Genomic DNA, 26,249 nt, shown 5'->3' on the forward strand with positions numbered 1-26,249 from the left:
GCCTTGTTCCTACATATAAATATTCACCAGAATCAATTAATTCATTAAACACAAATGCTTTACCCTATTTCCTCATTATGCCAACATTTCTGACAACTTCTTTTCCATATTTGTCATCCATGACAACTTCTTCATTCTTATTCAGTTCTGGTTGTATAATCTGATCACTTATTCTTTTGTTTCCTTGCCTCTTCTCCAAAAGACTAGACTCATGCCACAAATCTACCATCTCATTTGGAATTTCTCCCAAGAGCTCTGCACAATCTTTACTAACTCCATTGTCTGCAACATCTGTCTTTAGTCCTTCTTTACTCTGGCTTTCTTCAAGGTCAATAATCTTCAATAACTGTTTAATATCTACAAAGTATTCTATATCAACCTTCAGTAGTTGTTCTCCTTTGGCTTCAATCTTCAATAGTTGTCTAATATCTGCATAATTCACTACAACTATGTTTAACAACTGCTCTTTCCTCTGCATCACAAGATTATGTGAATTTCCTTCTTCTAACTTCTGAAAAATCATATCTTTGCTTTTCCCTTCACTTATGACAACACTAAACAGTTGCCTTACTTCAGTGTATCCTGTATTTACACAGAAAATATTAGTTTCAAAACTATGAAACACCAAGGTCTCCTCAAATAATTTCATCATAAACTCTTCCAGTTGACTTCCACTTCCTGAATACACCATAAGATTCTCCATTTGCTTTGTGTTAGCTTCATCATTTTTCCTGAGAAAAATCTTTGTTCCATATTCATATGAATGGATCTCTTCCTTTCCAAAGACTTCTTTGATCTCAATAATTCCTTTGCCATCCTCCTTTTGAGTTATCACTTGGATGTCATCTGACTGGACATCTTCCTTCACTTGACTGTAACTTTTCTCCTTATTCTTCCTATGACTATGGGTAGTCATCTTTCCACCTGTTGGTTTGACAATTTCCAATATCTGCTTGTCTTCCCTCAAGTTTACATGACCTACAAACACACAACAATTATCAATTTTTAAAATACAAGATCCTTCATCCTCTTTTGATGCTTCAAGCACCAATATTCCATCATAGATCTTCTGGATTTCAGCAGATCCTATTTATTGTGACTCCATTTCTTTTTGTCTCTCCTTCTCTAACAAATCAATATGAATTTGTTCAAGTTCCCTGAACTCGTTCACCAGCTTTTCATTCCACCTCTGTTGCAATAGCTTCCACTTGACCCATTTCTTCGTTCTCCATTTGTGTCTTTGATCTTCATTTGTCTTTCTTTGTACTGCCAGACTAATCTCTTGTTCTTCATTCTGCTACCAATTGATATACTTCTGCAATCTAATGCCTTCCTCAAATTCGTTCTCATGTTGCTAATCATCTCTTTTAAATTGTTGGTTTCTTCCATCTTTATCTTGCTATATTAATTCTTCTATCTCCTTCATGTCTTTGAGGACATAACTTCCTTGTTGTTCTTGATCTTTCATCTCTCCTTCAAATAATCTCTACTTAATTTATGTGATTTCAGCATCATATTTATTAATGTTGTCTCCCATACCTATAATTACATCATTAACTGAAGAGTCTAAACATTTACTTAACTCTATAAATGTTAAAGAAATTTCATCCTTATCATGCATAGTAACCATTTCTTTTTCTTTATCAAGTTTGGAAAACTTCATTTCTCCTTCAGGTTCCTTGAGCAATCTTTCCAAGAATTCTAATTCCATGTGAAATCTTTCCAACATTTCATCACAACTTTCATTCTCAACTTCATTGTTTTCCTAGCAATCCTCCTGAGTTATCCCGTTTTCTGCACTACCATATTGCAAAGTTATTTCATCAGACAAATTCATTTTCTTACCTTCTTGGAATACCACTATGGCATTTTCACTAGACTTCTGGTCCATATCAACTTCATCTGATTGTCTTACACCAAACAGAAATTCATCTATGGACTCTTTCTGCTACAATAAATCAACACCTTCTTCCTCTAAAAGGCATCCTCCATCATACTTCACCTCAAGAGCTTCATTCCTATTTGTGACAGTTTCACCAGACTGTCCATCATCCTCTGCATATCCTGCAAACATACACAAACTATGAGAATTAAAATCACAAGGCTTCATTGCCTCATCTGCTTCCCTTGTCATCATATCTTCTAATTGTTCTAAACTATTCCAATAGTTCATGAGATCTTCAGCTGATCTCTCATTATCCTCTTCACCCAACATTTCACCCTGTTCTAGTCTACAAATGGAAACTTCCATTTCTGCCTCTGCTTCTCTGAGGTTTTCCATCAACCACTTTACCTGTCTTTGTTGTAGCCTTCTTTGCAACTTAGGCCACTTCACTGGCTTCCTCTTCAAGACCCAACCTTTTCTTTGGTTCTCCTCTAGCAGCATTACTAACACATCGAGTTCTTCTCTTATCTTAGCTATTTCCTTGTCAATCTCTGCTTGACTCATATGTTTCCTATGGATTGTTTGAGCACCCTTCTCATTCATCTTGTAGCCTTCTTCTGAACCTTCCATATGACTTTCCATAGCCATCTTCTCTTTTGTGTGAGCTCTACACCTGCAACCAATCAACTTCCTTCTAAGTTGATCTTCTCACCAAGCTTCTCCTTTGCCTGGTCTCCAAGTCCTCTTTCCTTAGAACTTGCACTGAGAAATCTTGCTCTCTCTCTCTGGTTGCTCCACTCACTTCTCTTAAGGACTCCTCTGTCCCTATCTATTCCAAGCCTTAGCTGGAATGAGGTTCTGCTACAATATCTAAGAACTTCCAAAAGTTCTTCTACAGTCTTACTGTTGTAGTCCTGTGCCCAACATTTCCATTCATTCAATTGCTGCAACTTTCATACCTTTTGTATCATAAATCTTCATAAGCAAGACATCCTTCTCGCAGGAAATTTTCTTCCCTTTTCCTGCTCTGATACCAAAATTGATGCAACCATATGGCTACCACACCCTAAACACCTTCGGGACTATTTCACCCTTATAAGCCTTTAAAGCTCCATGCCCACATATACATATCGGAAGCATAGTTTGGTGCTTTTCCTTTAAAAATGGGACCACTTAAGCTATCAGAACCCATTACATTATTGGAAGTGTTTTATTCCACTTTAGCCTTAAAACCCCGATCAACACTTTTTATTGCAATACATAGAAACGCAGGAAATACACGGGAAACCCCGCTCCACACATATATTCGGATCTCAAATATTTTACATCCGCATTCATATATATCGGTGGGTCCGCTCTCAGTCCATCACCTTCATATTATGCACTCTGATCACTAATCCTCAATCAGCTGATCTCCACCGTTCATTCCCTTTTCCAATCCAATGGTTCACAACTATTTCGGGCGGATAATTAACACTGGGATTAACCACCCGATAAAGCGGTTTCCCTATTCACCCTCGATGCTATGTGTGAAAGGGTGAATGGGATTAGGTGATCACCATTAAATAATGCTTACAGTTCTTCAGCCACTCGAAATACCATGCACTATAGCAAACTACTTTTGCGATCCAATAGTCACAGTTGATCGCGACATAATGGCTACGATTTAATCACATATCGCATAGTCGCAATCCTCCAAGCCAGGCTCTGTCCACTCTAAAGCGCCAATCCAATATTCTTATGGACCCGATATGGATATAAGCCACCCTTTATAAGATTTCAAATCTGGATTTCGGATCTAGTTCTGTGTTATGCAACGATTCTTAGTGTGAATGGATTTTTCGCTCACGGAACTAAAACTATGTAATAAACTTCGCTAACCCAGCATAAAACAAGGATATTTCAAATAAAGCCCCAACTTCTATCAATCATACGATTTAGGCTTTAAACATAACAAAACAAAGTGATAATCACCCAGCCCGAATATAAATAATTTGAAAGCATACAAGGGTTTCCGCAGGCTCGATAATCAATCATAAACACAACATCATTCATTCATAATAAAATAATTATCGAGTCTCACCTTGGCCCAATTACACAAATGAAAGACCTTTGTTTTCAAAATACAATCCACACACTATTCTTGCTCTCGCTCTACTCAATCGTCTTGTGAATCTTTCCTCTCTGGCCTGATTCTTCAAATTAGTGGCCTATGTTCCTAATCTTCCCGTAGGCTTACAATTCCATGATGAATCATATCTCTATGTTTCTCTGTTTAAGAAAAGACATGGAAATACATATATGTCCTATCTAACAATCTCCTTCCACATATGATGGAATTCACTATATACTTAGAAATCATATCCTACCCTAACTAATCAATATAACTAATTGGCTTGATCTCCACGCAGGGAGGATCACTTGCCACTTATTCCCAATTCTGTTCAAAATTAGGAAACAATTAACTACTTACATGCTTTGCAATTAATAAAACTAAACAACCAATTCTTCCTCCAAACTTTCATTAGCCACAACACGTGACCACACCATCACATTGCTGGCTAGGCCTAGATGCTCCTGCATCAGTGTTATAGACATTTTTGTGCCTTACAGCATAGAGCATGAAATGTCAATAATCTAAGGGATCCAAAGTCCCTAAACATGTTGTTCTTACCCTTAGAGGAACAAGGTCAGCAAACCACAGCACTGCAAACCAGTTCTCCACTGAAAAACACTCAAAAACAGGTCAATTTTGGATCAAAGCAGCTGCTCCACTAGGCATCTGCGCTGCATAGCAGGTACAACAAAGGCTACCTGCTATGCATAGCAGGTAGAACAAAGGCTACCTGCGTTGGGCGTACTTGGACATGTGGAGGAATCTTTTTCTCAAAGTGCCAGTGCCCAGGAAGCTTCTAAAAAGGCACTTGATCATAAGATTCGCCTAATGATGAGTTAAGAGCTTCTAAAACTCCAAGTGGAAGGCAGAAACTCTAAGTGAAGGACTGAAGAACAACTGGAGTTGAAGAGGACAACAAGTCACACATCAAGATGACTTACCTTCACTCCAAAACTCTATATAAGGATCTCATCCCATGGGATCTAGAGGCCGGAATTTAGCGCGAAGAATTGCTGTTGGTTTGCAGTTGTGAGCATTGGGTGATCGCTTGAGGGAGGTGAAGAAGAGATTTCTCTCCATTGGGAAGGTGATGCTGGATTGGACCTCTCATGGTTGTATCACCGCCTGAACCTTACTTCCATATATTAATAAAGCATTTGAGGTTCTTCTATTCGCATGTGTTTCAATGATGTATTGTCTTACTTGCGTTTTTGATTTATGCTAATCCTTGAATCATTTATGCATGCATGCTTCTTGTAGTTTCCTTTTCTTGTCTTATTTGCAGGATCTCGTGTAGCTGGGCCCGTAAAAAGACTTGGAGCTGGGAGCAAGCGGCAAACAAAGGAGATAGGATCGACCATTTGCGCAAGACATCGGTAAGTGGATCTATCCCTTTTATCTCTTGCATGTCATAAAGATGAAACTTTAGATAGCTTTGCTTTCAGCTGTTGCTAAGGAACCGTCACCCTTAGAGTGGGTTAGGGTCATTCCGAGTTGGATACTTTCCCCCACAACAGACTGGCGACTCCGCTGGGGATCGTGTCTTGTTGGTAGCTTGTGTTTCTTGCTATTCATTTCTTAAAAAAAAGAGTATGAATCGAACTGCATGCGAGTCCTTCGAATGCAAAGTAGAGGGCAGCTACTCTAGCCCAGTGCTGGGCATGTTTATGATCTGAAGAGCTGATCCACAAGGACTCTTTTAAGCTCTTTGTGATAGTGTTCATCTTCCTTTAATCATCCTCTAGTGTATACTTGACTGACAGCCTCTGATTTGGCCAAAAACCGTTCATTTTTGAGCAAACTATGACCCGGAATCTGAGAGAGACGTAACTTGTCTCATCAGTGCAGCTGCCACAAAGGCTACCTGCACTGCAACGCAGGTCCCGAAGGGGCTACCTGCGTTGATCCAGTTTTGCCTTGTGCAACTTGGATTCTCCACTGTCTGTTGCCCAGTTTTCAGTATTGTTTTTTGCAGCCTGTTGTCAACCTGTATACCCAGCTAAAACCACTTCTCTTTGCCTTCATTCCACCTCAGTTGTATGAAGAAACTGTGATTGTTCTTATTGTATTTCTTGCTGTTATTCACTGTTTCCCGTAGCGAAAGTGAACTAGTTTTGCTATGACCTCTTGGATCTAGACCTGTGAGAAAGTGTCGTTGTGATTCTAAGAGCTAGTTTATTGCTGTTCATAGCTGCTTGAGCATTTACTTTCGTTATATGGTTCGAATTTCAGTATTTCTTGTGTTGAAACGAGTGAATCTTAAGGTGTTCTTTTGATTATTGGACAAACACTTGTTGCTTTCGCTTGAAATAGAATTCGAAATTATACAACAGCTTTCTTTTTGTGATTCACCAACATTAAGAAAGAAGAAAAGAAATACTTGCATTGTGCATGTGCATTTTGACAATTTGCATGTCGATTTAGGGAAAGTGCATCAGTGTGTGATCTATGATCTGTTTGAAAAGATGATGTCTTTCTTTTCCTTCAGTAGTTAAGGTTTTCATAAGTTGAAAGAATTGAAAAAGCTTGCTTATCATTCTTAGACTGCATTTAGGAGTTGTATCATACATCACGTGGTGATCCATAAAGGCAAACTGCTAAACAAGATCAACCTAAAAAGAACTGAATTTATCTAACAACGCTTTGAAACATAACGAAACACAATAGAGGTCTAGGTAGAGACGTGAACCGGCGTCGTTAAACATAGTGACTGTCGATCTCTACGAAGGTGGGTGATTCCTCCTGAGGGACGATAGCACTAATACGGACTTGTGCCCCCGCGTACCGTCGCGTATATTGGGGGACCCCTATAGGAATAAAGCCTTTATCCATAGGAAGCCGTGTCGGCTGCCCTACTGATCGCGATGCAGTGAACACAGCATTCACGAAGATCGACCACTCGTACCGTAAAACGTATTCTGTGGTTTCGCAAAAGGTTTGGCACACCCTTGCCTAGAACTCCAGAGTAGTTTCTTTTGGCCTTTTTCAAACTCTATAACTGAAAAAGTCCATCCGAGCATTTGTCGCTTCGGGCTCGTTAATACATCGAAGGAGACTAGAGTCATCTTTAGCTTTTTCTCGACTCTTAAAACATGAAAAAGCAAGTTGTGTCTTAAAAGCGTCTAAAATTAATTCAGTTCGAAAACACATTTCACCCTGTGCATTGTTGGTTGATCAAGTAATCCACAATCATGGAAGAAAGTCAATCGATGAACCATCGTTCGCGGAGGAATATGAGACAACCGTCTTTGTCTCCGGAATCGAAAACAACCCGGGCAAAGCGATCTCGTTCAACTGGTTCCAAATCTCCTGTCAAAGTTAGAACAAGTGTTCCAACGACATCTGAGGTTCCGATTACTCCAAACATTTCTGGAAACCCTGCCCCTATTGAAGAAGTTCAACAGCCCCAGAGGGACAGTAACACTGATCCTAGTCTGAGAGCAAATACTTGTGTTACTGAATCGGTTCCATCAGTGCTCGGTTCAGAGAGTCTTGCTCTTCAAACAACTGTCGCTGTCGAAACAACCCCTTCTTCGGCACCAGAAATCTTCTACGGACCTGACGGTCTTCCTCTTCCACCCGGTCTGATCGCAATAGAAGAGATTGTAGAAGATCCGCAAGCAACTACTCCAACACATTTTGGAGCAGGGATCACTCTACTTCCTACTACATCAGAAGCTATCCTATCACCTAGAGAAGTTCCTGAAGAATCACTAGGCAATCTACTGGATAGACTAAAAATGTCTGAACAACCGTCGACATCTAGGACTGTGCCAAATGACACAGCGACAGCAGAACTCCCTGCAGTCACTCCGACAATGTTCGTCGGCATACCATCTGTCCCAAACCCTCAACAGCTGGAGGGGGTCCCTTCGGGGGCCATGACGACAATATGTTCCGTTCCTGTTTGTTCTCCCGGGATAATACCCGGTAACTCCTATGTTGGAACTCAACAAATCGATCCTTTCGGGAATCCATTTGGGCAATCCGGTCCTCGAGGTGTAATAAATCCTCTCGGTTCCGGACCACCACCGTATGGGGGGCAATATGCTTTCTCATTACCCCCTCCGGGAGGTTACCCATACGGGAGTTCACAACCATACCCAAGTTATACTAGAATAACTACCAGTGGTTGGATACCTATGCCATCCCAACAACCAAGAGTTGTGTATTCTATGCAACAACAGATGCCTGTGACGAACATCCCGACGACACCAGCAATTGTGACTGTGTCGCAAGTTCAAACGATACCTGTTGCATGTCAACCTCAGTTTTCTCAGGTTGTAATGCAACAACCCTTTGACCCTGCAACCCAACCACAATCGCCGACTGGCGGGGCGACACAAGCACAAATGGGTACCCTTACCCCTCACCTTGGCCCAGTGGTAAGCATCGCACAACAACCAATGGTATCACAACCATGGTTGGTGCAGTATCAACAACCGCAGTTCCAGCAAGTGTACCAAGGTACCGAGCAGCAAATTTTTGCGAACAATGGACAACAGTACCTACAATACGGTCAAAACCAACCACTCTATGGTGGAGTAGTCCATCAACCGTATCAATCATATCAGCATCAATTAAATTATGATGGTATGCAAAGACCAACTGCTCAGGCGATTCTATCGTATCCTGGGTATGCTTCACCTAACTTGAGTCAGCAGCTGCTATTCGTGGCAACTCTGAAGTTACCCGATCTACATCGGTTGACAAACGATCCTATCACCTACGCCCCTTGGTGGCCCATGATTCCTCACAAACTTCCATCGGACATTCCTAAATTCAATGGAAATCCAGGTGAACCCCCGTCGAATCACGTCATGACCTTTCATCTGTGGTGTTCATCAAACACTCTGAACGATGATTCGATAAGACTTCGCCTCTTCCAGAGGACATTGACAGGTCCGGCGGCCAAATGGTATGTAGAATTGCCAAGAACCTCTTTCGACAATTTCAGCTCCTTAGCCACGACTTTCTTAACCCATTTTCAATTACCTATCAGGTAAGAAACAGGAACCGAGATACTGACCAACTTCAAACAGACGACCGCTACTCACATATCTGATCATATACATGAGTGGCGTCGTCGACGTAGGATGGTGAAAACATACGTTCCTGATCAGCTACTAGCTGAATGGTTTATAAAGTCTCTACTTCCGGCTATAACGGAAGATGTGGCCAAGGGGGGAGTCGTAACAGAGGAGCAGGTCATTGCTCGCGCTCAATAATTAGACTTAGTATATACTCAGTCTGGCACGCTCTACGAAAAAATACCTGATGCCCCCAGACCTGAATTTTCAATTCCTCCCCCTCCTAAATCGAATATTGACTCTCATGCCGGAGATGGCGTGATTGGCACTGCAAGCGCGAAGTCGAAAAAGGCTTCACCTCAGAAAGCCCGTAAGACTTCAGATCGAAATGCCCATGAAGAGATTCTTGCTTCGGAAGTAAATTCCATATCAGCAGATAAAGGCAAAGAAACCAATCAACCAGGAAGCAAGAAGAAGCAAAACAAAGGGAAGAAGAAGCAACAGGATGATCCGTCACCTAAAAAAGCTTCTTCAAGCTCTCCTAGGAAAGGGAAACAGAAAGGGAAGCCACCTGGTCCATGTTTTATATGTGACGAGGATCATTGGACACAAGATTATCCATACAAAGCTGAGCTCAAGAGATTCTTTAAAAGTCCAAAGAACCCAACTGTGTTGACTGACCCATTTCCCAACCCAGGTCAAAATATGGTTGATAGTGGAAATGCTTCCCCGTCGCAAGTGCTGATGTTGTCAATCTCTAAGCACCAAAATGATGCTTTGATTTCGACAAGGAGCAAAGATTACGGGAATCCGCAACTGTCGAACGAAAAAGGTAAAGATCAACCTAGTAGTTCGACAACAACTTCGACAGAAGTTGTCCCACCCATAATGCCAGAATTAACGATAAAACCACCTAAGGGCGTAGTACACAAGTCGACGTTTAATCCTCGTGCCAGAGCGGCACAGCATTATAACATAGTGGAAGATTTGGCTCAATCGCCGTCCGCTATGTCGACTCTAGAAGTACTACAAAATTGTCCATCCCAAAGGCAGGCATTGTTATCGGCAATAGGGGGGGTTGATCCTAAGGATTCCAATCTTGTGTCCTTTGATCACAAAGGGTATGACCCTCAGCTACCAGCTCAACTAGCTTTCCTTATTCAGGTAAAGGCCCTCAACAAAACTGTTCATAGAACAATTATTGACGAGGGGGCATCGACATGTATTATGTCGATGAGCTGCTGGAAAACGCTAGGGTCACCAACCTTGTTGAGATATTCGACAACACTAAAGGCTTTCGACGGTAGGACATATACCCCTTACGGTATCCTAAGTAACTTGAAAGTTGAACTAGGAGGAAAAATAGTAGAGATTGATGTTGAAGTCATAGATGGAAATCTGGATTACAACATCCTACTGGGAAGACCATGGATTTATGCCATGGCAGCTGTAGTGTCGACTTATTTTAGGAAGATCACTTTCCCGTTTGAAGGAGGGATTACGGTCGTCGACCAACAGAACTTCCTCCTTAATGGTTCACAAGTTACGGGAAGCATTCCCATGATCCATGAAAGCGACCATTCAATTCAAGATATAGGAGTAGGCCTGTTGAAAGACCCCACAATGATGGGGACTTTCTCGCTACCTAATCATATGTACATAGGAAATGTACCATTGGTGGCTACCTGCAACATGATATCTTCCACGAAGGTCGCAAAAGACAATGTCATCATGGATTGGGCAATGGTGTTACACCCGAGCCCAATCGAAATATTGTAGCAATCAATATTTCAGGCATGGGAGGCGAGCCCAAATCAACGCTCGTCAAGCATGTGGGTAGATAGGTCGGGAGAATGTGGAACCCCTTTGGATCCTTGGTCACGAGTGCATGCAAGTGACGAAGGAATCCTACAGTCAATGATGATTGAGGGCGCACCATGGGATGATAACTACCATCGTTCCCTTCCAAAGGAAGATACTCAAGGCGACCTGTATCACCCTTCAGTATTTGAATTCCTAACAAATACTGTAAATACGGTGGATTCCGAGAGAAACATATCCAATATAGAAGAGACTATAGCCATAGATATCTCGACAAAAACATACATTGTAGAGAATATTTATGTCGGCAAAGGTTGTTCCCCTTCAGAACAAGAAATATATAAAGCTCTTTTCCGCGAATTTAGAGATGTCTTTGCTTGGTCATATGATGAAATGCCAGGCATCGACTCAAGTATCGTTGAACATGAAATTAAGATGTATCTTGATGTCAAACCAGTGAGACAACGGCTTCGGCAGGTGCACCCCAAGAAAGCCGCTGCCATTAAGGCGGAAGTTGAAAAGCTCCTCCATGCTGGTTTCATCTACCCGGTTCCTCTAACCGATTGGGTATCAAATATTGTCCCTGTTATGAAAAAACAAGGAACAATACGAGTGTGCGTCGATTATAGGGATGTAAATCAAGCCTGTCCAGAGGAAAACTACCCTACACCCTTCATCGACCAGATAATTGACGAATGCACCGGATGTGAAATCTTTTCGTTTATGGACGGATTTTCCGGGTATAATCAAATTAATATCCGCCCACAGGACTAGTCAAAGACTGCATTTATCTGTCCATGGGGCACTTTTGCTTATCGAAAATTACCCTTTGGTTTAAAGAACGCAGGGGCGACGTTTCAGAGAGCAATGAATTATGCTTTCCATGACATCAAGAACATCGTTCAACCTTATCTCGACGATCTGCCGGCTCATTCGCAAAAGCGGACTGATCACCCGCATCATTTAAGAGCAATATTTCTACCTTGCCGACACTACAAAATAAGACTCAATCCACACAAATGTGTATTTTGCGTCAGTTCTGGTCGTCTACTTGGCTTTATAGTCTCCAAGGATGGGATTCGTCTCGACCCTTGCAAGGTGCAGGCAATCATTAATTTGCCTCCACCTTCAAACTTGCTTCAGATTCAAAAACTCCAAGGGAAAACAAACTTTTTGAGGAGGTTCATTCCAAATTACGCAGAACTTGCTAAAGGTTATACCCATCTCCTGAAAAAGGATGTACCTTTCGTCTGGGACCAGGTTGCACAAGCTTCCTTTGATGCTTTGAAAGAAGCGCTAATCAAGGCATCATTAATGTATGCCCCAGACTATCTTAGGGATTTTAACCTGTATCTGGCTGCAGCTGATACGACCATTGCAATGGTTTTAGTTCATGAAGTCGATGGAAGTGAACACCCTATATATTATTTAAGTAAAAACTTAAATGATACAGAAAGTAAATATTCTCATGTTGAAAAGCTAGCATTGGCAGCTGTTCAAGCGATACAAAGATTTCGACATTACGTCCTCTTTAGGAAGACCACTGTATTGTCAGATTGCAACCCCATGACTTATATACTGTCGCGACAATTGCTTGGGGGAAAATATTCAAAGTGGATAGCTATCCTTCAAGAGTTTGATCTGGAATTTTTGAAATCCAAATCAAAGAAAGCTTTAGTGTTCGCAGAATTATTATGCGATCTCCCATCATCGTCAAACGATGAAACGTCCAAAGAATCGATCGTGGACGAAAGTTTGTTTCTGATATCAGCAAGTGACGAGTGGTATGGAGATATAATAGTTTATCTCCAAACCCAAAAGTTTAGGCTAGACACCTCTCACTCAGAACAAAAACGCATTCGATACCAAGCAAAAGACTACATGATCGTCGGTGATATGCTTTACCGTCGTGGTGTCGATACGGTCCTGAGAAGGTGTCTAACCCATGAGGAGGCCGAAAAAGCCCTGAATGAATGTCATTCAGGCACCTGTGGGGGGCATCAATCTGGATATGCTACAGCACAAAGAATCTTACGAGCAGGATACTTCTGGCCAACCATGTTCAAAGATTGCATAACCGCAGTTAGAAGTTGCCATGCATGTCAGATGTTTGATAGCAAAACCAGAAGACCCCCCGCTCCTTTACAGCCAATAATAGCTGTGGGGCCTTTCGCCAAGTGGGGCATCGATTTCATGCAATGTAACCCCACCTCGACCGGGGGGCATGGGTATATTATAGTCGCAGTTGACTATTTTACCAAATGGGCCGAGGCGATGCCTACATTGGATAACACTGGTGAAATAGCAACCCTATTCTTTTTTAATCATGTAGTCGCCAAATTCGGCATGCCACAGGCCATAGTAACAGATCATGGATCGCATTTTCGCAATCACATGATGGTTGAATTAACTGCCAAACTAGGATTGTCTCACGACAGCTCTTCTCCGTACTATCCGCAAGCTAACAGACAAGTTGAAGCGATCAACAAAGTCCTGAAGCGCATGCTGCAAAGGATGGTGGGGGTTCACAAAAGAAGATGGCATTTGATCCTGTACTCGGCTTTGTGGGCCTACCGAACATCGGTAAGGAATGCCACTGGGTTCACACCGTTTCAACTGGTGTATGGCCTGGAAGCGATCCTACCAATCCAGTGCGAAATTTCGTCCCTTAAACTCGCAATTGATCTCCTCCCCGAAACCTCAGAAGAAGAAGCTCGTTTCTTAGAGTTAATCCAGTTGGATGAAACTTGTCGTGATGCCGCCTTGGCCAACGAAGCCCATAAGAAATGAGTCAAAACGCAGTTCGACAAAAATGTCAAACCTCGTGTCTTCTTGGAAGGTGATTTGGTCTTGCTTTATGACCAAGAATCCGATAAATTGGGAGCTGGGAAATTCAAGTCCTTATGGATGGGCCCTTATATTGTTAAAAGTGTGTTAGCAAAAGGTGCCTATGAGTTAGTAGATTATGACGGAATCCCACTGGCGCAACCCCGCAACGGGTTGTACCTTAAGCGTTACTATGCCTAATAGTAACCTGTATGCTTTTGTTACATTTTTGTTTTCGCTAAAGCGTTTGTTCCGGTTGAAGTAATCCACCTTTTTACACTTGTTGTAGATGTCAAATCCATTGGAACCATGGGTTGGATATGCTGACGGAGCGAGTCGTAGTTCGAGGAACCTATCCTCAGCAGCATGGGCCATTTTTAACCCAAGCGGCGAGTTAGTGAGTTTCAGGGGGGTGTGTATTGGTCAATCAACAAATAATATCGCTGAGTATAGTGCATTGATAGAACTCCTCTCTGATGCCATCACACATGGCATACGCCGGCTAGTCGTCAAGCTAGACTCACAGCTCGTGGTACTACAGCTCAAAGGTACCTACTCTGTCCGAAATCCAGCTATTTATCGCAAGTTCCTAAGAGTTAAAATCTTGGAAAGACAGTTTGATTTTATCCAATATCAACACATTTCCAGAAACTTAAACACATTAACCGACTCATTAGCAAACTATGTGTTAGACAGACATTTGCAAATTTGATAAAAAGAGAAGCATCATCGATGTTTCATACATGGATCACATAAAAAATGGAATAAACCCCGAAAATCAAAAATATATATAACTGTTTACGGTTTACATATAATGTTCTGTAACCAAGACAAAATCGGTCATATGACCCCCAAACTCAAAAATGGCTGGGGGGCACCCATAGCCTAGTGATGCTCATGAAAACATGCCACGACCTGTGCGATCATGTGCAGAAGACGAGACCATCGTCTAGGAACACCAGCAGTATGTCGCTGCAGTCGCAGAGGCAACTCGTCAATCCGTACATCCGGAATCCCGAAGGTAAGACCCTCGACCTGTTCCTGCACAGCTGCAAGAGTCTCGGCCAAGTCAAGGTCACAGAGAATAGCTCTCCCTGGAGCCTCCCCTGCTGGGGCAGCGGCCGGAACTCCCGGACGAACTGTTGGACGGACGGGGCCCACATCTGCATGCACACATGAGTTTGATTAGAGTCTTGATAGAATAAAGCACAAGGACATTATAAAGGAAAAATAGTAAACAGTGATAAGGTCAAAATATTTACCGAGATCACCCCACTGCTCGCCATCTGGTAGTACCAAATCCGGATCACCTCGGAAATCCATGCCAATATATGGATACTCGGAAGAAGCCATATCCTGCCGCTCGAACCACCTAAAGAAGGCATCAGTGAAAGTAATCTTGGATTGACCTGCATGTCTAGCCATGTGGTCAACCCACCTCTGCATGCGTGGCTCAGTAGGAAATGGCAAGTCAAGGACAATGCACTGAGGTTGCATCAGGGGTATCTTCTCCAAAGCGAAGGCAGTCAAAACTGAACCAAAGCCAAAATTCTTCAGTCTCCTGTCCTTTACTTTGGTCAACTGGTTTTTCATCTGAACCAGTACTGCATCACACCAGTTGAAAACTTTCGGCTGAAGACACTCCAGGGCATGCTGCACATATGACCTGTTGGCAACATGAGGGGATGCACTACCGGCCATCCTACAAATCGTGAATAGAATAGACCTGAGAGACCTGTCAGTAACATCACAGATGGAAATCTTGCCGTCTCTGCTCGGCTGGGATCCCTCCCTGCAATACTGACGGATATAATCTTTCACGGAATCACTCCCTCGGGCCGAACCGGACAAGGAAATGGGGGCACCCCGCCTTGACAACCCAGTCAAGAAGTAAATGTCCACTATGGTCAAAGGGATGGACTTGCCCCTAATCTGGAACACTTGGTTAACAGGATCCCAAGCGTCAAGCAGGTACTGCAGTAAACGTATCTGTGCCCTCATGCTAGATATGCGGAAGAATTTTAGCAAGCCACAGTTCCACAACGCGCTCACAGTAACAAGATCATGGAGGGCAATCATGTCCTCCTCTTCATGCTCTCGTTCTCGCCACGTAAGAGTCATTCTGCTCCAATAAACTCTGCAAAACAAACAAGAGGAGGAGTAAGATCCCTGACTCAGTAAAGAAAATGGCAAAAATCTCATGAAAAATTGTGCAACCAAGAAGTTTTCTACGCCCAACGAAGGTAGAGAAGGGTCTACCTGTGTTGGGAAACAAACTGCCTTTGAAAATGAAGGCCCCAACGCAGGTTTCGATATAGGGCACCTGCGCTGATGGCAGAGCCCCCTAGAGAAACCCCAGGGGCTCATGGGGGCAGGAAAACAGGCATGAAACTGAGAAATAAGACCATGAAAAGATAGAGCTAGGGCTTAGCTCCTACCTGGTGAAAACGGCGCTGAAAATCGTCCACAGAATCTCCCGAAAACAGCTGGTGAAAAATCAAGAGGAAGAGGCACCTCCAAAGCTCCAACAAACCAAATGCACATGAAATGGTAAAATGAGAGGTAAAAACATCTTTTAAATGCTTTTTACGTAGTTCAAAGTAAAATATTAGTATTTTTACTTCATGTTATCCGTTTCTAACAAAGTTTGTTGCAGCAATTGATGATACAGTACTATCTCTGAAAAGAAAAAGCTAGTCATGGTAAAATATGAATTTGATCTTATCAAACGAGCAGTTTTGGCAAAGTTCATGCTCGTTAAAAAATAAACGCAAGAACCGAGCAGTTTTAGCGCATAGTTCATGCTCGTTAAAAAATAAACATAAGATTGAGCAGTGTTTTGGCGCATTCAAGCTCTTTAAAAAATGAACCCAGTACCGGTAAATAACCATCTGAGACCGTAAATTCATCAGCCATAAAAGCCTTGGTCGTGTTTGTGCACCGTCACCTCCACTTGTCATTTGGCCGATCATTCACATCCACTTGATTGTTTACCTATTTTGAGGAACAGCTGCGAAGAGTGATTTCACCTAGCCATCCTTGTGACACTGCCGTGATTGGAAAATTCCAACCTGTACCTGGAATCTGCTGCTATCCCTGTTTATCACTCGTTCCTCAAAAGACGAGTCTTCTTTGAGCTTTTTTCACTGACTCGTAAAATATGAAAAGTTTGCCGAGTTTTGGCCTCCCAGCTCGTTAAAAGGACCGGAAGAGCTATCCCTCCTCTAGATTTTAATCTTTTTGGACCTGAGGGATTATTGCACAAAAAGATCGAGCGCTTGTCTGGTTCGGCTCGATAAAGATATCGAACATTCATCCCTTCTGTATTGTTTTATACTTTTTCGGACTTAATGGATTAGATGACGAAAAAGGACCCCTGGAGTCCACTTTATGTACCCTTTTCAGACTCTCTAAAAATGAAAAGGACCGAGTTGTCTTTGTTGCTGGGCTCGTTAAAAATATTAGATAGCGACAAACTTGTCTTTAGACGAGAACGAGTTTCCCTATCGCTAAGCTCATTAAAAACATAGCGATGGTCTTGCCCGAAGGGCAGGTTATAGATCAAGCATATGTTATCCTCCTCAAGCTTGACAAAAATAAAGAGGTACTGGTCAGAAATGACTGGGGAAAAATTGGGAAGAACCTCAAAGCTTAATGGTAGCAAGTCGCTCTTGAACATGACACTTTTGCCTCCGTAAATATCGGGTTGGGTTATTATCATTCACCGGTCCCTTCACCATGGTCTCGCCATACCATCCATACATGGGGTAATGCTACCGATCCATCACATCAGTGTCATTATATGTTCAAGAGATGTCATTCAGAAAGTTTCAACTGGGTCCCATCCACTACCGTACATCATCTTTCATCCTTCCATGACCGCCACCCTGAATCATATTTCACAGATCGTTTTCACCATCATCACTAGCTCCATTCCATGTCACTGATGTGGGATTCATTAAGGCCCTCCTTTGACGGATCACTTCTTGTCGACATCAGCTCACTATCCAAGAAGTTGATCTAGGAACACCCCCTCAGTACTTTGAAGCTTGCATGCCTCAATGGCAAGTTTCTCACTCCCGGCGATAGGTATACATTAATGAACTTCGACCAGGAGACTTTGCGTGGTGTTCGACGTCAAATCCTATATTCACACCACGTGAATTGTGCTGCAGTACCTTGAGGGTCATCATCATTATCGGTGATTCCTCTCGCGCTTGTTAACAGTTTACATTATTGACTGGTAATCAAGCGATGTCTTTCCATGTTCGACTTCAAGAAATTCTCACATGGATCGACTTGTACTAAAGTGAAGATCGGACAAGTTTGAAGACCCCGGATCTAGTTTCATCCATCCGGGCTGTGATATATATTCAGGAGATAAAAACATAGACATGTGCAGCAGATGATCATCCTACTAAAAAAGGATGATAATTAAAAGCAGAGAATTATCAGTCTATTATCAGACGATCGTCTGTTTATGTACAGCAAATGTATTTATAAAGCTGAGCATGGGAAATGCCTGCCTCAGCTAGATCATGAAAAGAAAGTATGAAAAGATAATGTATTGTATTGTATTTTGTTACAGGTCACCTCCCGACGATTGAATGAACTTCGGATCCTCCTAATAAAGCATTTCACCCGATAAACGACCTCATACTTTAGGGGGCAACTGTTATAGACATTTTTGTGCCTTACAGCATAGAGCATGAAATGTCAATAATCTAAGGGATCCAAAGTCCCTAAACATGTTGTTCTTACCCTTAGAGGAACAAGGTCAGCAAACCACAGCACTGCAAACCAGTTCTCCACTGAAAAACACTCAAAAATAGGTCAATTTTGGATCAAAGCAGCTGCTCCACTAGGCATCTGCGCTGCATAGCAGGTACAACAAAGGCTACCTGCTATGCATAGCAGGTAGAACAAAGGCTACCTGCGTTGGGCGTACTTGGACATGTGGAGGAATCTTTTTCTCAAAGTGCCAGTGCCCAGGAAGCTTCTAAAAAGGCACTTGATCATAAGATTCGCCTAATGATGAGTTAAGAGCTTCTAAAACTCCAAGTGGAAGGCAGAAACTCTGAGTGAAGGACTGAAGAACAACTGGAGTTGAAGAGGACAACAAGTCACACATCAAGACGACTTACCTTCACTCCAAAACTCTATATAAGGATCTCATCCCATGGGATCTAGAGGCCGGAATTTAGCGCGAAGAATTGCTGTTGGTTTGCAGTTGTGAGCATTGGGTGATTGCTTGAGGGAGGTGAAGAAGAGATTTCTCTCCGTCGGGAAGGTGATGCTGGATTGGACCTCTCATGGTTGTATCACTGCCTGAACCTTACTTCCATATATTAATAAAGCATTTGAGGTTCTTCTATTCGCATGTGTTTCAATGATGTATTGTCTTACTTGCGTTTTTTATTTATGCTAATCCTTGAATCATTTATGCATGCATGCTTCTTGTAGTTTCCTTTTCTTGTCTTATTTGCAGGATCTCGTGTAGCTGGGCCCGTAAAAAGACTTGGAGCTGGGAGCAAGTGGCAAACAAAGGAGATAGGATCGACCATTTGCGCAAGACATCGGTAAGTGGATCTATCCCTTTTATCTCTTGCATGTCATAAAGAAGAAACTTTAGATAGCTTTGCTTTCAGCTGTTGCTAAGGAACTGTCACCCTTAGAGTGGGTTAGGGTCATTCCGAGTTGGATACTTTCCCCCACAACAATCAGGGCTATGTATCCTTCCCTATTCATTGGTTGAGTGAATGTTTTTGTTATATGATTTGGTGTGATGTTTTGTTATATGTACATATGTATATGGATGTAAATACCACCATGAGTCGTGTTATAAAGCTCCAATAAGTGTTATTGATATCATTTCATTATTGTTGTCATGTTGTTATGTTGTCATATTGGCTTTCCTTTCAAAAGGTTGATCATAGTAAATATTGCGTCAAGCTAAGTTATAAAGCTCCATGGGCATTATGTTTTTCTTAAAATAGTATTGTTGGTTGTAAGATAGTGTTCCCCCAAGGGGGAGGGTTTTGTAATAATGCCAGTGAAAATTTCATGTAAATAAAAGTTAATAAAGGAAAAATAATAATCACGGTTATGGGACACTTATTCCAAGTTGAATGTTCGGCAACACATCCTAGTATGTATTTTCATTTGGTTTATTATGTCTAAGGAAATTGGCAAAGGCAATGACAAAGGCTTTCGAAAGGCATGAGGAATTAATTGGCATTTTATTTATGAAAATAATGGAAATTAGGAGAAAAGGAAGGTGAAGGGTCTAAGGTTGCATGTGAGGAGGAATATGAAGGAAAATAGTGGAAAATTGGAGAAAAGAGAGGCCTCATTAATAAAAATGCTTCTGAGGATTAGTTGGTGTCTTTTTGTCGGTTCAAGTTTGGAGCTTTCTCTTTAATTCCTCTCTCTCATACTCTTGGACACTTAGAGTTTTCTTCGAGCACTCTAGCATTGGATCAAGACGAGAAAAGAAGGAAAAGGGAAGAAAAGATCAAGTAAGGAAGAGTAGGATCAAGAAACTACAATGGGATTATTTGTAGGTATCAATTTGCATGTATGATCTCCTTGCTAGTTTTGGTAGGCATGGTTATGCATGTGTTTTATTGTTTCCCTTGTTGTCATGGACATGTGTTTTTCAAGGTGTGACAGGGTTCTTCAGTCATGCCTTGCCATTTCCAGATAGCCATGGCGTGATGGGTTCAGATGTTTTTTGTTGAGATGGATTTTTGGATGGACTTGAAACTAAGTGACATGGATCTCTGAAAGAAAGAACACATGGAATAGTGACCCCTGAACTAGACTATGAGTTTCGTAAAGCTAGATTTCTTGCTACCTTGGTGGGCATAGGAATCCTTGAGTGGTGAATGACGGGATATACAGTAAAGCCTAGAGATGGGTGCTCTCCATTAGGCCTAGGAATCCCAGGATGGGATATAAGGTAAAGCCTAGAGGGTGGAGGCTTGATTGGGCCTAAAATCCTGGGATGGGATATATGGTAAATTCTAGAGACTAGAGTCTCGATTAGTGCTTGGTGATCTGCTGTAGATTGAGGTAAAACCTAGAGATAAGGTGACAGGAAAATTCCTCACGGTGTAGGTGGATAAAATCGGTGGCATCCATGATTGTTTTGGCCTAGTGATACAGTGAGGATTGTGGTAAAGACTGGTTATATTAATGAGGGTGAGGTGGTGTAGCTTGGGGAAGCCCTGGTTGAGTTTTAGTTATGAGTTCCACATTCATGCTTGGATTATGGAATGGGGGTAACTGGCTGAAGAAAGATTTGGTTCAGCTAATCTATGGTCGGGTGGTTTATGGAAGTCCCATACCTGGTTGGGTTTTGGATTCATTAATAAGAGTTCCTTTCCTTGGTATTCTATGAGAAAATGTATTGGTTCATATGTGGCATTTATGTTTGACGTTTCCTTATTATTTTTGTTATTTATATGTTGGCTATGAGTATGTTTTATGATAGTAATGATGTATGGATCTCATCATGTTTTGATTTGTAAATGAATGAAAAATGAATATATGACCTAATAGATGATAATGCAGCTAATGTGATAAGGCATCAATTATTCTTAGTGATTATTAGATAAGTATGAGACCCCTATGCTTAGATATGTTTTTATGACTTGTAGATTGCATAATTGTGACGTCTTTGACAAAATGCCTGTCATGGCTAGTAGGGGTCTACTCAAGTATTTTGTTAAGTATTTTTATTTGTATCATTGTCTCTATGTTACTTTTCATTCCTAAAGGTTTCATGGAGTTCTGGACTGTGGCCTAGTCTTGTCCCTGAAAAATAGCACATAATCTAGGGTTGCAAGCTTAGAAATAGCTAAAAATACCTCAGTTGCTTGCATGCCCATGCTATAAGAGCGATTGGAGGGCCCCATCCGCATGCATGCCCATGTCATGTGAGCAACTGAGGCTCTAGGGAAGTGAAGTGTCAAGTTGTCTCAGGGGTTGATCACCTAGAAGGGTTGGTTGGCTCTTGTATCTTATGTGACATGTGTAGAAGGTTAGATTGGTTGTGTTGTGTTGGTTCCACTTCTTTAACTATACATGGGGAGTGTAATCAAATTGTAGTAGCCTCTTGTCACATGTTTACCCTAGCGGACCGATTAAAGTAGGTAACTGTGGGAGGAGGGTGTTACACTATTCTTTAAGAAGGGGTTGTGGAAAAATATTATGTTTGGAAAATATATTAAGTAGTCAAGCATGGATGAGTGGATCGCAATGGGCGTGCCATCGGCATGTAGACCTTTAGAAATATGGAGCAGTCTCAGGCTTTCCATTCCATGGCTTTGCAACAATCTATGATGGAGGGTCAGTGATGGGTTGAGAATTAAAGTGGGTCTGGATGCCATTAAAGGTCTCAATGGAAGTCATCTACTCCCTATTTCTATCATTAATGAACTCAAGTCTCGGCGGTTGGATACTCTTGCTAGCTTATGACAGTGGTCCAGGCAATTCTATGCTTCTCATACTTGGCCACATGCATAACATATTAGTTTATCAGAGGATATGTTGGATGGAATTGGAAATTTATCACAATCTCCTATGCATGGTGGGAATTAGCATCTCACAAAGGTCTGATGTTCTTGTGTGGGGATACACATTGGGAATGATAGGATCCTGGTCAAGGAAGCTTATGATCACATCACATCGACATCCCAATTACTATCTTTCTCAAATACTACCTCTCTACTATGGAAGTGGGAACCTCCCTTGAATATCAAGTGTTTCTCATGGTTTTCCATTCACAACTGTATTATAACGTGGGACAATTTATATAAAAAGCATTTTCTGGGTACTAGCTGGTGTTGTCCATGTAGACGGGAATATGAGAACAACATTCATGTTTTTCTATGTTTCCCCTTCACTATCAAGATATGGGTGGAGATGGCCTCTATATTAGGTGTCCCTCATATCAATGATGCCTCCTCCATCCATCAATGTTTCAGTCTATGGAATACAAGAGTTGAATCCCATAGGACTGTCCCCCTCTATGTCCTTTGGGGATATGGAGAGCCAAGAATGCTTTAATTTTTATGATAAACTCCCTGTGATTAAGGCTATTACTCTTGCCATTGTGGATATTTTCCAAGAAATTGGTCCCTGGATTCAAAATGCATTTCATCGTCCTATCTTAAATGTTGATTTGGCTGGAATTTTTCCTATTTGTTCCTTCAATGGAGCCTCCTTTGAAGGGGTTTTTGGATGTGGTGTCTCGCTTCACTTGGACCCTTCTGTTCATTATCATTTTTTCTGGTATGGTGGTAGGGGGGAAATTGTAGAGCCGAGTTGTTTGCATTGTGGAGTGCTCCTTAGTGCTCTTCTTGGTTGGGCATTGAAAATATTATTATTATTGGTGACTCCCTAGTTATGATAAATTGGATTCAGGGTTGTTTCTCTTGTGGTTCCAGTTCCCTACAATTGGAATTAAGTGATTAGGAATAGTATCCCTTCTTTCTTGGTTGTCTCCTTCCAACATGTCTATCAGGAGTAAAACATGGAGGTTGATGCTCTCTCCAAACTCGGACTCTCCCTCTATCTGGGATTTATGATTTTTGAAAAGTTCACTAATGGAAGTAGTTGTGGAATATGTTTGTTTGAGATTTAATTCTCATATCAGATGTTGTTTTTTTGGTTTAATTTTTTGGTGTTGTTCATTTGGGTTGTGAACCTTGCACATTCCCCCATTTTTCTCGCTTTCTATATCTTCTCCTATAGAGGAATAGTCATGTGGACAAACTTCCATTTTTGATGTGTTGATTTGTAGATTTCAAAGTCAATTACTCATTATGATCTTATAGATTCATGCAAATGTAAACTTTCTTTGTTAAGGAATGTAAATTTGTCAACCAGTGATAAAATATATTCAACTTGGGAAAGGGAATTCTTAAATTCAATCTTGAGATCGAATCTAAACTTAAAATTCACCTTAATTAAATGTATTTTTTGTATTTTACTTCATTGGACAAGGAGGACAATTTATAACATTCCATAGCATTTTTTATCAACTCTAATTAATTTCCATCGTTGTATGGAATTTTCATGCCTAACTATGGAAGGAGGGATGGAATATTTTCATATTCATTAACCCATGACAGAGAGCCAACTTTGAAATGAATGTGGTGAAATTATTGGTTTTTGTACATATTATGAGTATGGTGATGTCAATGATCAAATGGTGGTTTCTTTTTTGGTTTCTCTATTTCAACTTCTATTGTACTTCATATGGATCTTCACCAGCTAACTTGCAACCAAAGAAGACATGAAAAATAACTCTCTAGCCAAAAACACTCCTACCACAATTATCGCCAACCTCTAAGAATTCACCCCAGGAGATTCCACATTAGCTCCTTTCACTTTGATCATATTCAAGCAAGCAATTTGCGATCCAATTTTGTTCCCCCTCATACTGTTCCCACCTACAACCAAGAAAAGAAATTACAAATTAAATCATATTATGTGTCTACTATTCTAATCAAAACCCAAATTGAAATAGACACCCCGACCCAAAGATAGTATTAAAAAAACATTACTGAGTGTAATTTTTCTAATTATCTCAATACAAGGCACTGTGGTTGAAACATGCAGATCCTTTCTAGATGCCTCCATCATTGTAATGTAATGAGAGCTCTCAATGTTCTAGGCAGGATCTTGGCCCGTTAAGGTAAATGCATCAGATACAATATTGGATGCATGGGAATTGAAGCCCCCCATGGCACCGTCCAGTGCATATAAGTTCTTAAGCATGTTCAATTCTAACAAAGCTGGAACAATGATCTTCAAGAATTTTCTAACAACTTCCTCGGTAATGACTACCTCACACATAACTAATTTCTCGTGCCCTTAAATCTTGTTCATAGTTGTGGGTTTCTTGTCTGCACAGAAATTACTTGATGACCGGCCAAAACAAATTTCAATAAAAAATAATAATTTAAACAAAACCACGATAAAAAGGAAATAAAAAAAAAGTGCAATGAACCAAGAGTCCATAGGACTAGTGGAATGGGGGATGGCGCAAAACCCAAATTTCAATCATAATCACTTAGACTTGTGTGGCCTAAAGAGACTCAACAGAAACATTTATAACATCCATATCAGGAAACTCCTTCTAACGGAAATCTAAAACATTATGCACCCCCTTGGACACCATATTCATCCCCATGGCATCTCTAGTGGAACAACAAAACCTCATTTACAGATTGCTTCCTGCAATTGCTCACTTGATTCCTTGCAGCCTGGAAAACTTGTTGGTGTTGTTATTATATGCATAAGAACATCAGATCAATGAGAAAGATTCAGTTTATATTACTCACAAAATGGTTACTTTCTCATATACAACAATCTGATTCTCTTGAATGATTGATCATAGCATTAAGGGATTTTAGAGAGATAAAAATACTAGAGTGTGTACGCATGTGATCTAAGAAAAAAAATTATCACCATACTTAGAGAAGATGAGACAAGCTTTCGCATTTATTGGGACTTTACAAGTAAAACATAAGTTGTGCAGCTCTCCTAATAGTGGGGAATCGAATGACATGAGCCCTGGTCATGCCATCTCTAAGAAGAACGCTTGTAGCACCCCCAGGAATATGAATAACCTTACAATCTTTGTTGGTGCTGACCACCAGGAAACCCTTGGCAGTGGCCATGGAAACCATGTTTTCAATGCCATCAAGTAAAATAGGCCCTGCAATACCCACAAGAATATACACATACCCAACAGGAAGTTCATAACATTGGCCAAGGATGGATCCATAATCAAATCCATCCAAGGGAAACCCATCCATACATCTCCTATTTATCATCTCCAAATTCTTTCTTCTCACCAAAGCAGTTGTCCTACAGTCTCCCCCAAGATCTGATTCCAAGGAATAAGGAGCTAGTTTTCCATAGCTCATAGCAGTTGCAATATCTTCATCCTCATTATCCCCCAGCGATGATGCTAATATCACCCCATTCCCCTTTAGTTGTTGTTTCACTTGAGGCGGAGGAGGTCGGTAAGGCTTCATAATAGGAACACAAATTCTTCATTAGAATTTGGTTGCAAAAAGGGAAGAGGGCTCATCATGAGATCTTCCACCTCCTCCTTCTACAACTGATCAAACTCCTCATCACAAGTAGTTGACCCCTCACCTCCATTTTCCTTGGAGGTGGTGATAAAATTCTAGAAATAGTCAATGGCAAAGAATCCACTCAAGTATATGAAGGAGGCATGTTGAGTGACAATGGCCAACATCTCCCCAAGGCTCATCACATGAAAAGAGGCATCAAAGTTGTTATCTTCTCCATCCATCTCCTCATGAAAAAATAGGAGGGAGTGAAAAACATGAAAAAGAACACCTTATTCATCATTCCCATGGGCAGTAGCAAAGCATCAAATGGCTTTTGCTTTGATTTGGTATAACTATTACCATTCATGAACTTTTTTGTAGGCCCAACTCTAACAAGTTTAGCAGTATTCTAAGTCGATGCATCAATGGAACAATCCATTTCATCTCCAACTTTTTTCTAATTTCTATGCCCATCT

General features: G+C 41.2%; 1 pseudogene; it reads right to left on the reverse strand.

Moving 5' to 3' along the window:
* Positions 1-64: 64 nt before the first annotated feature.
* Positions 65-25,731, reverse strand: LOC149154866 (3-hydroxy-3-methylglutaryl coenzyme A reductase 1-like; annotated as a pseudogene).
* Between the last annotated feature and the right edge of the window lie 518 nt (positions 25,732-26,249).

This window comes from Pinus tabuliformis, chromosome 9 (assembly GCF_031772625.1).
Source record: "Pinus tabuliformis cultivar Carrire ecotype Pingquan chromosome 9, CPIR1, whole genome shotgun sequence".
In the NCBI taxonomy this organism is placed as follows: domain Eukaryota; kingdom Viridiplantae; phylum Streptophyta; class Pinopsida; order Pinales; family Pinaceae; genus Pinus; species Pinus tabuliformis.